The sequence below is a fragment of the Neovison vison genome, chromosome 6 (assembly GCF_020171115.1).
Source record: "Neovison vison isolate M4711 chromosome 6, ASM_NN_V1, whole genome shotgun sequence".
Taxonomy (NCBI): domain Eukaryota; kingdom Metazoa; phylum Chordata; class Mammalia; order Carnivora; family Mustelidae; genus Neogale; species Neogale vison.
Genome location: NC_058096.1, coordinates 168850213 through 168864983, shown reverse-complemented (window position 1 = coordinate 168864983; position 14771 = coordinate 168850213). Strand labels below are relative to the sequence as shown.

Genomic DNA, 14771 nt, shown 5'->3' with positions numbered 1-14771 from the left:
CTGGCTCACTGAGGCCACGACCCAGCCATGTGACCCGGAGCAAGTAACCTACCTCTCTGGGCCTCACTGGTTAAAACTCCCCTCATAGGGATTAAACAGGGGGCTGCCTATAAAACGTCCCGCTCAGGGCCCGATACATACGAAGTGATTAATAAATATTAGCAATTATTGAAGAAAATAGCTGACCACATTGGAATTTTATAATACTGTGTGGCAGACATCATATCCTCAGTGTTTTGAAAAGGAAGAAAAAGACAAGCTGCATCGGTTAAGCGATGACTACAGCCATGTTTATTTAGCACTGGGCTAAGTGCTTTGCAAGCCTTTTCTTAGTTAACCACCTCTCTGGGAGCCATTACCATCCCTGTACTGCTGACAAGGCCTGGAGAGGGGAAGTCACTTGTCCAGAATCACACAGCAAGTGCAAGTCCTGTGAAGTTTCAAATGGCTCCCAGGTTTGTTTCAGCCTCAATCCCACGTTCTCAAGCACTCGGCTGGTTTGGATTTAGCAAGCTGACCGAGGGACATCGGGCCTGGTGCTTTTAACTCAGCTTCAAGCTGCTGGACTGGACACATCAGAAAAGTAGGTGAAGGTGGACAGGGAAGTGAGGAGCCCTGGGACACAGAGGGGAGAGGACCCGGGGCCTTAGGGACGAACTGGGTAGGCTGAGGAAGTGGCATCAATCGATAGCCGGGACGCAGGGTGCTCTGGACCAGAGGCTTCCTTCAGCAGCCAAGGAGAGCCTCTGGACTTCTCTGATAGATCCAAAAGGGCTCCTTCCAGTCCTGTGTCCACAGACTCCAGGCAAGGGACAGGCTCAGTGAGCAGGAGGGCTGGATCAATTAGTAACGTCTGCCGAAGGCTCCTTAGGTACTATCCTGGCCCTAGGAAGGGCTCATTTAGAACTGAATACAAGAATAAATATGTAAGCGCCAAAAAACTCAACCAACCAACCAAAAACACGAGGCATGGGTAAGAGCGGTATTTTAGCCTGTGCCTTAACGGGAGCTGTTTTTGAAGAGAAAGTAGAAATGAATCCAAAAAAGGCTTTCTGTCTTTTTCATAAGAAGGTACACCTTCAAAAGATTTAATCACTGGCTTGAATCGTGGTGTCTGTAACCTGTCTTGTTTATCTGTTTGTATCTCGGGATCACTCATGTCTGAAAAACTCAACGGCCCTAAAGGCTTGGCAGGTGAAAGACAGGTACAGCGGGGAGGCCTTGGGGAAGAGTAGGGTCTGTGGCAAATAGGAGCCTAGGTTCCAGCCACCGGTGGCTCTCCTCAGCTCCCATTGCCTTACCTAAGTTTTCTAACATGCTGCATGGCCCAGACACAAATGGTGTGCCTTCTTTGGTCACACCATCACCCCAGGTCACCCAAGGTGGCCACAGCAAAGGGCAGGGCAGGCTTGCCTGGAGATGCTGACCAGCCCAGCCTCACGGGCCTAAAAGCTCGCCCCAGTGAGGTCATCCAGGAAGCCTGGCATTGTTTTGTCCGGAACAAAGCCAAACAATGAGCAACCACATTCTGGTCCTAGTGAAAGTGAAATCTGTTTGGGGAATTGTTTTTAGCATGTCATCTCTGGGGACAGAGCTTGTGAGCTACCTGGGGTTCAGCATCTGTGGGTAAGGCTTTCCCCTTCCCTCATCTAACTGCAAAGCCCCCACCTCACAAAAACTCAGGTCTATCCTCAGAGACCTCTCATGTAACACCTTACCTATCACATGATTGGCCCTGAACCCCGTCTAAGTGTCTACTTCTCCCCAAGCCTCACAGAGCCCCCCTTTCCATTGGTCAAGATGCTTAAGTGTATAGAAGGGAAAGGTCTGGCCCAGGTCACATAGCCACGAGGCCATGGTCAGGATTTGCACCCAGATCCTGACTCCATGTCCCCAGAAGGAATGTAACCTCTGGACAGGGACCTACCAGAACGAGTCCTACTCCTCAGTCTGCGGTTTACAGAGGAAAAGGTGGGGGAAAGTGAAGAGGTTTTGCATAGAACTGGCCTCTGGGACAAACTGGTAGCGGGCAGGATGTGGGCCCAATGTGCTGCCACTTTATCCTCTTCTCACAAAAACATTTACAGGTAAAAGGTCTTGGGGACTGGGTCCAAATATTTTTCTTATCTCCTTGGAGCTGGCAGGCACTGACCCAAAGCCCAGAGAACCACAGGCAGTCAACAGATGAAACAAAAAAAGAGGACATGCAAATAGCATGGGGGTGGGGAGGAAGAAGGCACCAGGCTGGGCTGGGGAAGGGGCAGAGCAGAGAGGACAGGAGAGCGGGGTGTGGCCCCCGGGGGTGAAGGCGAGCAGGGCACCCACCATGCGTACCATAGAGGAGACCCGGGCACTGGCCAAGCAGGACACTGAGTCAGGGGAAAGGGCAATGGACTAGGGGTCAAAAGGCTATGCCTAGTTCTGGTTCCACTGGGTCACGTGGGCCTAGTACTGCCCCTTAGCATGTCGGATGTCCAGGGTCAAAAACAGAGCAAGGGTAGCTCTGGCAAGCAGGGACTACTGAATAAACATTTACCGAGAAGCTTACCCGACGAGGTGCCAGGAACTGGTCTAGGAACCGGGGGCATGGAGGTGAGCCCCCAGGAGCTGATGTTCTAGAAGGGGAGGTAAATATTTACTAGACAGGACCAGCATGTAGACGACAACAAAGGATGAGATGTAGGTGACAGGGACCCAGGAGTCAGTGAGGCCCCTCTGAGAGGAGGTAAGGTTTCATGGAGGAGGCAGGCCTGGCCCTGGGGCAGCAATTCATTTATTCTTCTCAGCAGCCTTCATGAAGGAATAAGGTCCAGAGAAGGAAAGTCCTTTGTCCAAAGTCACACAGCTGGGATCTGAGCCCGGGCAAGGAGCTTCAGGGTCCGTGCTCTTAACCACACTGGAACTGAGGTCTGTGTGGCAAACATCTGGGGGAATGCCGTTCTCAGAACAGGGAACAGTGTGTACCAAAAGGGCCACATTGGACACGGTAAAGGACGGGGAGAGAAGGGCAGCGTGGGACATAGAGCAAAATCAAACAGGGCATGGGGTGACGCAGAGAGGAGGCCAGGTCTGGAGGCCAGGATTAAAAGCTGGGTTTAGCCAGAGGCTAGTGGGAGCCCCTGGAGAGTTCTGTGCTCAGTAAGGACTCCACCATGTGGCTACAGCCCCTGATTTTTCCTGACCGTCTGGCCAACTTCTCCCTTCCACCCTGGAAGGGGATTTAAGGACCCATGCTTGGCTCTTCCCTGTAAGCTGCTGCTAATGGGGACTCGTTAGTGGGGGGACTGGGGAGACTGAGTCCTTACCCCCAACACCCCAGAGCCACCCAGCTCCCTCGTCATGAGCTGACTACCTGTAGGACTGGCTGAATCAAGAGGGAAAAGCCAAGGATGGTGGTGGGACCTCCTTCCCCTTGGCTAAGGGCCACAACACCGGTGCCACAAAGGAAAAAAATACCCTCATACACCGAGTCGGGCCCCTCATCTCTCCATGGGGGAAGCCCATGGGTTTGGAAAGAACAACAGGGTGAGCATCTGCTACTACAGGATCTCAGGGGTTCACTCACCTCGGGGAGTGGGTAGGAAAGGCCCCACCATCCCGTGGTAACCGCATACTTACTACCCCGGTGGCCCAGGGCCACCGCAGGGGGATCCGAGGTCACCTTCCCACCCCCAAGGTACTAACGTCCAGAGACAGAGGGGAGGGGCTTGTTCTGTCCAAGTAACACAGAAATTATTCTACAAGTTCAAGAGGAGAACAGGAATTATACATCTGGTCAAGGGCGAAGGAGAGGAGCTTTAAGGAGCAGGGCCCTGACACTCTCTAGGCTGGGCCTCACCTCCTGGCTGGATCTGGACTCCCGGAGGACGCCAGAGTTCAGGAACAGACCGGCCTCATGGATTCTGTTTGAGTGGGCTCAGGACCCAAGTGCTGTGTGGTAGATTTCCAGCATATGCCGCCACACCAAAAGCTTCACAAAAGGAGAGGAAGTTAAGGAGAGCGGGCAGGGCCGCCATGATGTCTAACGGGGGCGCTCAGGGGCCTGTGTTGGTGCACGGGGCAGTGAGTCAGCAGGCAACGGTCTCCTGGCACTGACTCACCAGCCACAGCCTGTCACTCTCCTCCCGTCTGTGTCCCCATCACCCCAGCCCTCAGCCTGGTTTGGCCGGAAGTGGGGGTGGGGTAGGGTCTACCATGGTCCTGGGGCAGGCTCTGTAGAACCCAGGATTATTTCTGGAGGTCACAAAAAAAGACATGAGAGAAAAAAAAAAAAAGAAAAGCTCAGTTTCCATTTCCTCAGACTTCCCCTTTTAAGCTGTTAAGAACCCTAAAGCCACCCTCCTCTCACTGGAGGTGAAAAGCAAACAGGGCAGCCCCTCCCTGGCTCTATAGAAACTGGAGAAAGATAGGCCCTCAGTGACAAGGCCAGCGAAGGGCACGCCTGTGGCCCAACACCCACTCAGAGTCAGTCACCTCCAACTCTGTCACCAGGGTTCTGCCGGAAGTCACATCTCCATAGAAACAGCCAAAGCACTCTTTGCTAAACGGCCTAGAGAAGGCGCCTCTCTCAGCCTCAGTGTTACCGTCTGTAAGATGGAAACAATCTCCTACGGTGTGTGAAGGCTCCTTGCTCATTAAATGTATATAAAAAACAAGGTCCCTATTATGGTTCCTCTTTTAAACATGTCTCTACTCAATGAGGAAGGACCTTCTTCCTTCCTGGCTGCACTCATACCTCACATCCACTTAGAAATTTAGCTCAGGGGTAGTCTGGTGCCTGTGGAACAGTGGTGGTCTTCAGCTTGTCATGTCTGCTGCCAGTGCTCTGTTTCAGAGCAAAGGGGTGTGTTGCCTGAATTTCCTCCATTTACCTGGCAGTCAAGTCTCAAGTGTCCTCCACCACCCAAGCCCACCTGAGATCCCCAGGGGCTAGGGAACCACCACCCCCCAGGCTTTCTCATGCTTCCATGCCTTGGCTCATTCTGTTCCCCTAGCCTGGCACACTGTTCCCCAAGTAATGCATAGGCAATCCTCAAGCGATTCCCCAGGATAATGGCCCTGAGGATGCCCCCATGCGTTCCTTGGGCTCTGTGGTTCACATCACCTCTGTCCCCAGGCTCACCAGCCCATCTTGTAATTGTTTGCTTACTGTCACCCAGGGCCAGCTTCCTGACACCTGGTAGAAAGCCCAGCACTATCAATATTTGTCAGACCTTCAGGGCTCACAACCCTCGGCACACTCAACATAGGAGTAAATATGTAATACCTCAGAGCTGCGAAGGTTCCTCAGCTCGGTGGAGAGCGCACAGGACAGCAGCAGCACGTGACGCCTAAGGACTGGGCAGGGCTGCCAAAAGAATTAAGCGTGAGCCAGACAGAGAGGAGATGTGTCCCCCGCATCGGAGCACAGTTCCCCTAAAACAGTCAAATCTGTACAAAGCTTTGCCCTTTCTTTTTTTCATTTGACACAGAGAGAGAGATCACAAGTAGGCAGAGAGGCAGGCAGAGCGGGGGAGGGTGGGAAGCAGGCTCTCCGCTGAGCAGAGAGCCTGATGCAAACTCGATCTCAGGACCCTGAGATCATGACCTGATCTGAAGGCAGAGGCTTAACCCACTGAGCCACCCAGGCGCCTTGCTTTGCCCTCTTTTGATAGACGAGTCCTCAATCTTCAGGAAATCACTTTTCATGAAACAGCATGTTCCCCGAGCATGTTCCCAAACTGACTTTGAAGTGAATTCTCCTTGGTTTCCTAAAGGTTTGCCAAATCCTACTGGCAGGGTCCTTGTGGATCCACTGGAGACTTCTTGTGGATCCCACACAAAAACCACAAGGTGCAAAAATGGGGGGCCTTAGGGTACTGGCAGGTGCACATGCAAGCCCACTTTCCAGATAGGCAAACCGAGGCCCCGGACCCATAGCCAATGAACAAGAGCCACCAGCCTCTTTCATAGCTGGGCCACTGGAGATGAAGAAAACTCATTTCAGAGGGGAAAGCGAGGTTGGAAGGAGATGAGGGAGGGCAGGGAGGCTCCCAGCATCCCCGACCAGCGGAACACAGTGGGTGCCAGAGGCTGAAGGCAAAGCTGAAGGCAAACCCAACCTGGCTGAACCCGTCGGGTTGGCGGATAATGGTGTGGCCACAGGGGCAACACCCAGGCTACAAGACAGTGTCTAACAGCAGCTACTGCCCAGCTAGATGAAAATTCAGCATTAAAATCCATATCAGGGGTGGGGTGGGCTCAAGGTAAGGACATTTCTACATGGTGCAGACCATCTCCCAGGACAAACCTCAGACGGCCTCCACTTCCCTTCACCTCCTACTGTAATTCCACCTGTGGCCCGATTATGTTTGCAATGAGCATGGTGCCTCCCTATGGCCAGTCACCGATGCGGCGACACAAAATGAGGCCACCTCAACCACTGGGATTTCCCCAGAGGCATGCCCCCTAGCTCAGCCAAGCTTCTTTTTAGCTCATCCCACTGCCTACCATGTCACCTTCCCCTCAAGAATTATTGGTGGCTCCCAGCTGCTTGGAGAATCATCTATTTCCTCACCTGGAATCCAAAGCTCGTGATACTTTGACACTGTCACTGGCCCCAATCTCTGCCACCTTACCTATCCCTCCGGTCCTGCCCCAGTCTCGGGACCTCCTTGTTTTTTCTCACTAGCCCATTCAGTACTGTGCTTTGTGGGTTCCCTTATGCTTTGGAGGATCCCACCCACCTTTAAGACCTGGCCCAAGTGTCACCCCTCCAAGAAGCCATTCCTGCCCATCCCATTTTTTCCCCCTTGCCGCCTCTGGCCTTGTCACCTCTCCATTCACTGGGGGCTGGGCTCTTGCTCAGACTTCAACCCTGGACAAAGTTCAAAGTTCTCCTTGGGAAAGCTCAGTTTCTTCATCTGTAAAGTGGTCCCCATAACCTGTGAAACCATTCCTTGCCGAAGTCTCTGGGCTGAGCTGCTGGATAAACCCAGCTGCCTGAACATCGCCATTGCCTGTGACTCTGGCTGAAAATCCAGATGCCTGGACCTGCCCCAGACCTCCTGACTCTTGAATCTTCAAGGTCATTAAACCCTCATTAAACCCTAGAATCAGGTGAGGCTGGAGAGTGATGCTATTGAACTGGGAGATGATTGGTAACATGTAAAACAAAACCAACCAGTGAAGGAGACTCTCACTGCCTGATGTTAAGGCACGCAAACAGGCAATGGCTGTGTGCACACACCGTCTGCGTAGCCCCTTCCAGGACTGGGAACAGCTGGGGCTGGGCCGGCTGGGGTTCATTTCTGCCAGCCCCAGTGAGTCCCAGGACGACCTCAGAACCATGTGCCCAGACTTGACAATCCGCCAGAGGCTCCCCTATTCCCTTTCACCACTGCACCTTTACAGCAGCCCATTTTACAGGTAAGAAAACCGAGGCTCAGAGAGGAAACAGGACCTGGCCAAAGTCACCCAGTGAGCAAGCGACAGAATCTGAACCAGGGACAAGGCAATGCTCCCTCTATGCTGGCTGAAATTAAAAAGAATTTGAGAAATCAAGGTTGGGGCTGGCAGATGGATGACCTGTGACTTCTGGGGCAGGGAGCTGAGTGGGGTATGTGATCCTGGGGGGACAAGCATCAGAGACTCCCCACCCTACCCAGGGGGCAAACCCAGCAAAGCAGACCTTGGGCAGCATGTCCAAAGAGACATGAAGTACTGGGCAGATTGCCTGGAACTTGGGGGCCCCTAGCTGTTACCCCAGCACAGTGTAAGTCCTTTTTTCCCTGAAGCAGAGGCAGCAGGTGGGGTCTTCTGAACCGGAGAAGCAGGCACCTGTCCCTAAAGCGTCAGCTCCCCAACCCCAAGGACAATAGCAGGAAGGACCCAGGAGGCCCAGGTGAAGCCCCAACTCTGCCAGTGACCACTGCTTGACCAAGGCAGCACCAGGCCTTCACTGGGCCGTGGTTTCAACCAGCTGACCGATAGACCTTACCAGCACACACCTACAGGATCCCATAACCATTCCTCCCACACACACGTGCACATAGGTGTACATGTGCACACAGACGTCTCTCTACAAAGGCTACCTCTCCAGCAGAAGAAAACGCACACCACAGACACACCTGTCTGTGACTTAGTTTCCTCAAATACAGAATGAGGACAGAAGTAGCACCTACTTCTTAGGGTTGCTGAGGGATGAATGAGCTAACAGACTACTTAGTACCTGAACAAAGTGTGAGCTATCAGCATGAGGACCCTGAGACCAGTGACAGCTTGGGTGCCCTACTGGGTACCTTCCAGATCCCCTCTAGAACCAGAACCATTCGACCACTGTTTGAATGCCGGTCAGCTGGTTCTGAGACATGGGGCAGCCCCCACCACCCCAAACACTCCTACCTTTTCCCAGCTGCCCCTTCCCTTCTATCCAGCCTCCTCTTCCATGGTGGGGTACCCTCCCAGAATACCTGCTGACTATGGGACTATGTAGGTCCTATGGGCTGGTGGTGCCCTGGGGGATCTGGGCACGGATGTGGGCCCTCCTATCACCTCCCCTAGCTTGCCTCGGCATGGGGTCGGGAGAAGAGCTCAGGCAGCTGCCCCCAGTCGGGGAGCTAGACCAAGGCCTGCAGCCCCAGACCACCTGTCCATACCCCATGGCAGTGGTGCTGGCCAAGCAGGAGAAGCGGAAGTTACAGGGCCTGGGGCCTGGTTCGTGCCAAGTTCGTGCCACAAACACTGCTGGGAAGTGCAGAGCGTCCCCGTGGGGGGAGCCGACTGGCCACTTGGAGCAGAGTGGCCCAGCAGCCTCCCTGCTTCCTTGCATGGCTGTGAAAACGACCTCTGGGAGGAGCAGCAGCCTGGTGGTATCCACCAGATTGGCTGTAGCTACGGAAATCAGATTCGGGGACCCCTCAACTCGCAGCAGCCTCTAAACCACAAAGGTCCTAGTTGGAGGTCCCCGGGTGCCCAAGACCCCTCAACTGGCCATCATTAACGAATGACAAATCAGCCCCAAACCCCCAATGCCCAGAGTTTAGAGATACGCAGGCTGAGGCTTGAAAAGAGAAGGGAGGGGCCTTTCCAGAAAGAGCCGAGTTGGGCCCTGCTGTGGGGCTCTGGGCAGCCTCCTGTACCTGTTTCCCCATCCCTAAACTGTGGCTGATAACGGCACCACCCCCTCAGGGCGCAGGGGTGATTACACAAGCTGATGCACGGAAACCACCCAGCACTGGGCCAGGCGCACAGATGGGTCATGCTAAGATGTCTCGCGTGAAGGCAAACACGGTTCATGAGGGAGCGACTCTCAGGGAACTGCCAGCTAGCAGAAAGGCAAGACAAAAGCAATTATGGTAAAAGGTCTGTCAGCCCGAGGGTGGGCTACACCCATATTCAACCCCAATTTCTTCTGTGGATGTGCCCGAATTCAGAAAACTAGACATCGTGATCGGGATCTCATGGGCCCGTTTTACAGGTGGGTAAACTGAGGCCTAGGTGTCAAAGCTTTGGTCTCCAGTGTTTCAACTCAGGTTCTAGGCCTCCAGTTCCCCTGCCTGCTCCTACTGTTTTGGATGCCTAGGGCCAGCTCAACTCCTTATTTATTTGGGGAGCTCCTTCCCAGGCCCACGCCACACAGAGGTCTTTGACCCCAAGAAAATGCCCTGCTTGTTTACCCGGCAGCCTACCTCGGGTCAGCTCAGGGGCTGAGAGGCTCTATCAAGACAGGATTTGGTCGGAGGCAGTGGGTAAACAGAGGACCCCACTGGTGGTCTGGGGTGGGCGGCCTGGGTGAACAGTTCTTGGCAAGGGAAGCCATGGTCCACTCCAAGCTGGACGCCCTTGGGAGACCTTGTTCCCACCAGGCCTCCAGCTGGACCACTCAGACTGGAGCAGTAAAGGGCTCTCACATTTGCCCTCTGCTCCCTCTCTCCTGAGTGGACTCCCTGGACACTGTTTCCTAGGTAACTGAAGTTGTTGGGGACCTCCCAAGCTTGAAATCACAGAAAGGCAGCCCAGTAAGGTTCTGTAAGGGGATGGAGGCTCTGTGAGCAGATGGGACACAGGTGGACATGCAAACATGACTTACCCCAGGCACTGGGAAACTGGGGACATCGGAAGCCCTAGAGAGTATAAAAGATGCCCAGCACGTTGGTTATGGGCCTCAGAATATCTGCTCACGAGGTCACAATGTCCCTTCCAACACAGCCCACATGCCCAGAGATGGAGTACTCCAGAAAAACGCCAGCAATAAGGAGGGTCCTTTAGCAGAACTAAAGCGAGGGGAGGTTCTTTGGTCATAGAACTTACTGTCTTTATACATCATTGCCTGGGAGACCCTGTGCTTTCACAGCTTGGTGCATTCTTACAGGACATTTCAGGCCCCCAGAATGCACATCCTTGCTCCTCTCCATTCTCAAATGACACCTCCTCCAGGAAGCCTTCCCTGACCATCCCCCATCCATCTCCCCAAAGAACAAGTTGCTCATTCCTCAGCTGTAGTCCTAGTTTCTTCCTCCTACGCCCAGGGGATGCTCCAGGGTAGAGGGTGGGCCTCCTCCCTAGAGACAGCGAATGAGAAGGACCCTCGTGTACCATCGTCATAGCAACCTTCTGTTCCAATTCCAACTGTTCTTACATCCTGGAAACAAAAATAGTTACAGCTAACATTATGTGCCTGGCACTCTGTTGGGCATTTGATAATATTCTAGCTGGTACTAATTTTTTAATCATGCTAAATATTTTTCTTACTGCATTTTAAACCACTTTTCATTGATTCTACCTGCTTGCTTTTCTCCTATAATCAATCCAAAAGTAAGGAGACTTCATGACATTTTTCAGAGACTCTCACAGAACAAAAAAACACTCTAAATGCAAGCATGGCAGAGCCAGTTCTGGAGAGCTCCCTGGTTTGAGCGACTGTGTGTGCCCAGCTCAGTGCCTGACACTTGGGTGCCGAATATTTACCTAGTCCTTACCAACTATCCTGTGAGATGAGGAATCTTACCCCGTATGAGGCTCAGAGGGGTTGAGTGACTTGACCGAAGTTGCACAGCCAGGAAGAGGCAGGGTTCCAGAACCCTGGGTCCTCAACCACTGGGCTCTGGGGCATCTCTTGGCTCTGGCCTTTGACACCAGGAAGTCCCCCTCTTCACTTGACTTAACACAGGAGGAAACTGAGGCCAGCAGTGGGCAGTGGTGTTTTGCACATTAACCAGCTAGGATCGGAATCCAGGTCTCTTGAGCAGGCCCAGATCATAGGTCCCAGGCCAGCCTAGACTTCGCAACAGTTGGACAAAAAAATCCACCTCTGGGAGGCAGCTTTGTACAAGGACCTTCCTATTTCATTTTGTATACCTGCAGGGATTACTAAATACTGGCCTCTCAGGCTAGAAAGAATGTTAACCATTTCAATTCAGGCTACCTAGAGCAATTAAGAAGCTAATAACGAATTCGTAAAGGGAAGGGACTGAGCCCTGGGCACATTCCCCGCCCAGACCTCCTCTGAGCTCCTCTCAGCCTGACCCTCCTGCATTGTCCCATCCTCTGGGGCAGCCCAGGGACTTAATCAGCTTATTCATCCTCTAGATAGCCCAGCAGATCAGAAAAGTCTCCTTTTACTCCTTGGGGACAAGGATACCTGAGATTCAGGCCACAACTATAAATAGTCAAGAAATCCGTCCTTTTAAACTGACTCATCTATTTATTTGGTCAGTTGGTTCCCGCTGACCCCCCTATGGTGGAATTCTACATAATTCCTCCCCAGCATGATCAGTGGAGAGAGGAGGGGCCCTCCTGTCCTCTCCAGCCTTGTCTGAATTCCACACTCCCTGTGAGACACTGTTCCCCAAATCCCCTTTGCTGAGTTCCACTTTTGCCTCTGCTGCGTCACCTTAAAAGGTTTCAGCTGGAGCCTGACTCTGTCACTTGTCCGGGGCAAGCAGTGACCTCAGGAATGTCACTTCCCCCTTGGGGCCTCAGTTGCATCATCTGTAAAATGGGCCACCCCAAATTACACAAGGGAAGGTAGGAGGAAGTGCCTCAGTACAGGCGTGGATCTGCTCTCAGGAGAAACAGGGCACCCATGGACAGCCTCCTTTCATTTCATGCAGTTAATCAACGGCAACAATGACTGGGGGCAGGAACAAGCACCCGGGGCTCTTCAGTCCCACAGGGAAATGTCAAATGAACCGTTCCTGCATCCGGGGTTCCGTGACACACAAGTGGCCCGGCCTTCTGGCACTGCCACCCCCTCCCAAGGCATTTCACATGCTCCTCAAACCACGTGAGTCATCAAAACTAGGTTAGACATCTCATTAGAGTGGGTTTCCTCCCGGGACCTCCGGTAGCGCCTGCAAAGCTCCTGCAAGCCTGTTGGGGTGAGGGCTGGGCTGGGCTGTTTCTCGTCCTGAGCAGAAGCCAGTTGTCAAGACAACCAAACAACAGTCACTACCTTTAAGGGGGCACCTGCAGCACTCACCAGGGCGTTTGGGGTCACCAGCCAAGACCTCCCACCCACCTCCTATCCTCCCCCCAGAGCGAGACACTATAGCCCAGCTGCACTACACTTTCTGCCTTCCCTTTTCCGGGGTGCTTCCCTCTACCCGTAAATGCCCTCCCCTGCTTGGGTCTGCCTGGCAGGCTTTTGTCATTCAAGGCCTCTGAGAACATTCTGTGAACTCTATGTGCCCAAAGCTCCTTCAAGTGACCCCACCAATGCACAGCTACTCTGTCCCCTCACTGGCCAGACAGAGAAAGGCTCAACTCTGGGTCCCCAGGGCGTGGCCCGGGCCACAGGAAAAGTCCTCAAGTCTCTGCTGACTGAATGAACAGACTTTCAATTCTCGGTTTTCAGATGCTTACAGGTTTTCCCCAAACTTCCCCAGGCATCAGAGTTCCTCGCCTGGGCCTTCCCCCACTCAGCAGGGCTGGAAGGGGTTTGAAAATACAGATGATTCTCAAATGAAACATAAAAGCCAGAGGGAAAACAAAAGGTCTGCCCTCCCCACCCCCACGACCTTACGGAGGTGGGAGTGTCTGTCTATGAGAAGACAGATGTGAACACAATCTGTTGTGGTCATCACTCCACGAGGTACAACAACAAACCATCACGCCACACACCTTAAGCTCACACAGTGATGTATGACCATCGTTTCTCAGTAAGACAGGAAAAAAAAGGCTCACACTAAACTGTAGTATAACTCGTATGTTCACCTATGTCTCCCTCACTAGGCAGTACGATTCTTAAAAATTGACTCTGTGTCCTTTCTATCCCCAGCACCTGTCATCAAGTTTACGAATATGAAATAAAATTAATTTCTTTTAAAAAGGTGGGGGTGGCCCTTCTCCCCCTCAGCCACACGAAGCTTTGAGGCCTGGCCACAGGGCACCCAGCTGACCCCAGGCAAGGCCAGAGACTTGGACAGGAATCGGTTGCCTTGAAGCAGCTCCTGCCCTCAGGGAACCTTCCAGAGCAGGGGCTGTTCTAGTTAATTTCTTTTAGGCTGTAGAGTTTACTCGATATCTGGACTTTTTAATGTGACTAAATCACCCCTAATATGTAAGCAACAGGACAAAAAGGGAGGTTATGGGAGGAGTGGAGGCTTATGGTGTCTTAAGGTGATGTGTGACCTTGGGCATGTCAATGCACGTCTCTGAGCCTCAGAATGCTCCTCAGGATGAAGGATGGAGAGGACAGGATGGTGGAGGCAGACATGCTCATGAGGAGAAGCGGCTCATGTTCCCAGACTGCTTCCCTCCTCTACCCTGAGACAGGCCCTGACTTCCTGGTTGTTCACCAATTGCATTTGGGGGTGCGGGTCGGGGGTGGGGTGGGGTGGGGAGTCTGGTTCCATTTTGCAACTGAATAATGGTTTGTGTCATCTCTCCCTTCCTGCCTCGTTCCTCACTCTATCCCCACTGCCCAGCAGTGGGCCTCTATACAGCAGGCGCAGCTCTAGAGTACTCACCACCTGAGGGAATGGACACACTGAATGCTGAGTAAATGCCTCAATTCATTCAGCTGTGAGCTCCTCAGAGGACAGGAAGTCTGGAGGGAATAATCCAAAAAAAGAGCTTCAGGGCCCCACGGGGCAGCCCCCACACCCCATGGAAGGATGACAGGGTGGGAAGCCTGGGCCTAGAAGCGCATCTGTCTCTTGGTCTGCGTGGCCGCAGCAGTGTCACAGGGCACCTTCCTGAGCACCTTCTTCAGCCATGAGGCAGAGAACATCACAACTTTGTTTGCCCCAGGCCCAGCACACAGCAGAGATGAGGATAGGACCCTCAAGTTCTCAGGCATCACAGGTACTCAACAGACATCTCCAGGTCAAAATCATACCTTGCACTAAGTCAACTACGCTGACCCTTCTGGTTGCCTGGAGGAGAACACAGATGCCCAAGGAGACAACACCTCCAGGACTCCCATCGAGGAAGACCTGGGCTGGGAAAGGCGCTGCCGCAACAGGTTCACGGGGACCCGCCACAACCTCAAGTGGCCTGCGGGCACAGCCTCCGAGGCAGCTGGGTAAGTGACATGGAGGAGGTAAGCTTGTCGCAGATACGCATACCTGCGAAGGACGTCCTTAAAACTCAAAACGTGACTCAGTTTACCTGAAATTCTAATTGAACCGGAATGCTCTGTATTTCACCTAGCAACCTTATTCAGAGCGTCTGGAAGGATCCTTGTTATACACACATAAGGACAAAGTTATGTAGCCAGCACAAAGTATGACATCCATGCCATACGAGGCATCAAGTAGCTCTGGCCTCCTGGTCTGAAAACTTCAACC

General features: G+C 53.0%; 1 protein-coding gene across 4 annotated transcripts in view; it reads right to left on the bottom strand.

The window, feature by feature from the left end:
- Positions 1 to 14771, bottom strand: part of SLC6A6 (solute carrier family 6 member 6) — an 82866-nt gene that overhangs the window by 47840 nt on the left and 20255 nt on the right. The window contains exon 3 of one of the 4 annotated variants that reach the window (XM_044252918.1): positions 5267 to 5347. The exons of 1 other annotated variant lie outside the window; for it this stretch is intronic. The gene's annotated coding sequence lies outside the window, so the exon portion shown is untranslated. Of the gene's footprint in view, positions 1 to 2548; positions 2568 to 3838; positions 3971 to 5266; positions 5348 to 14771 lie in introns of those variants that run through there. 2 more of the 4 variants (XM_044252919.1, XM_044252921.1) reach the window with 2 other exon arrangements.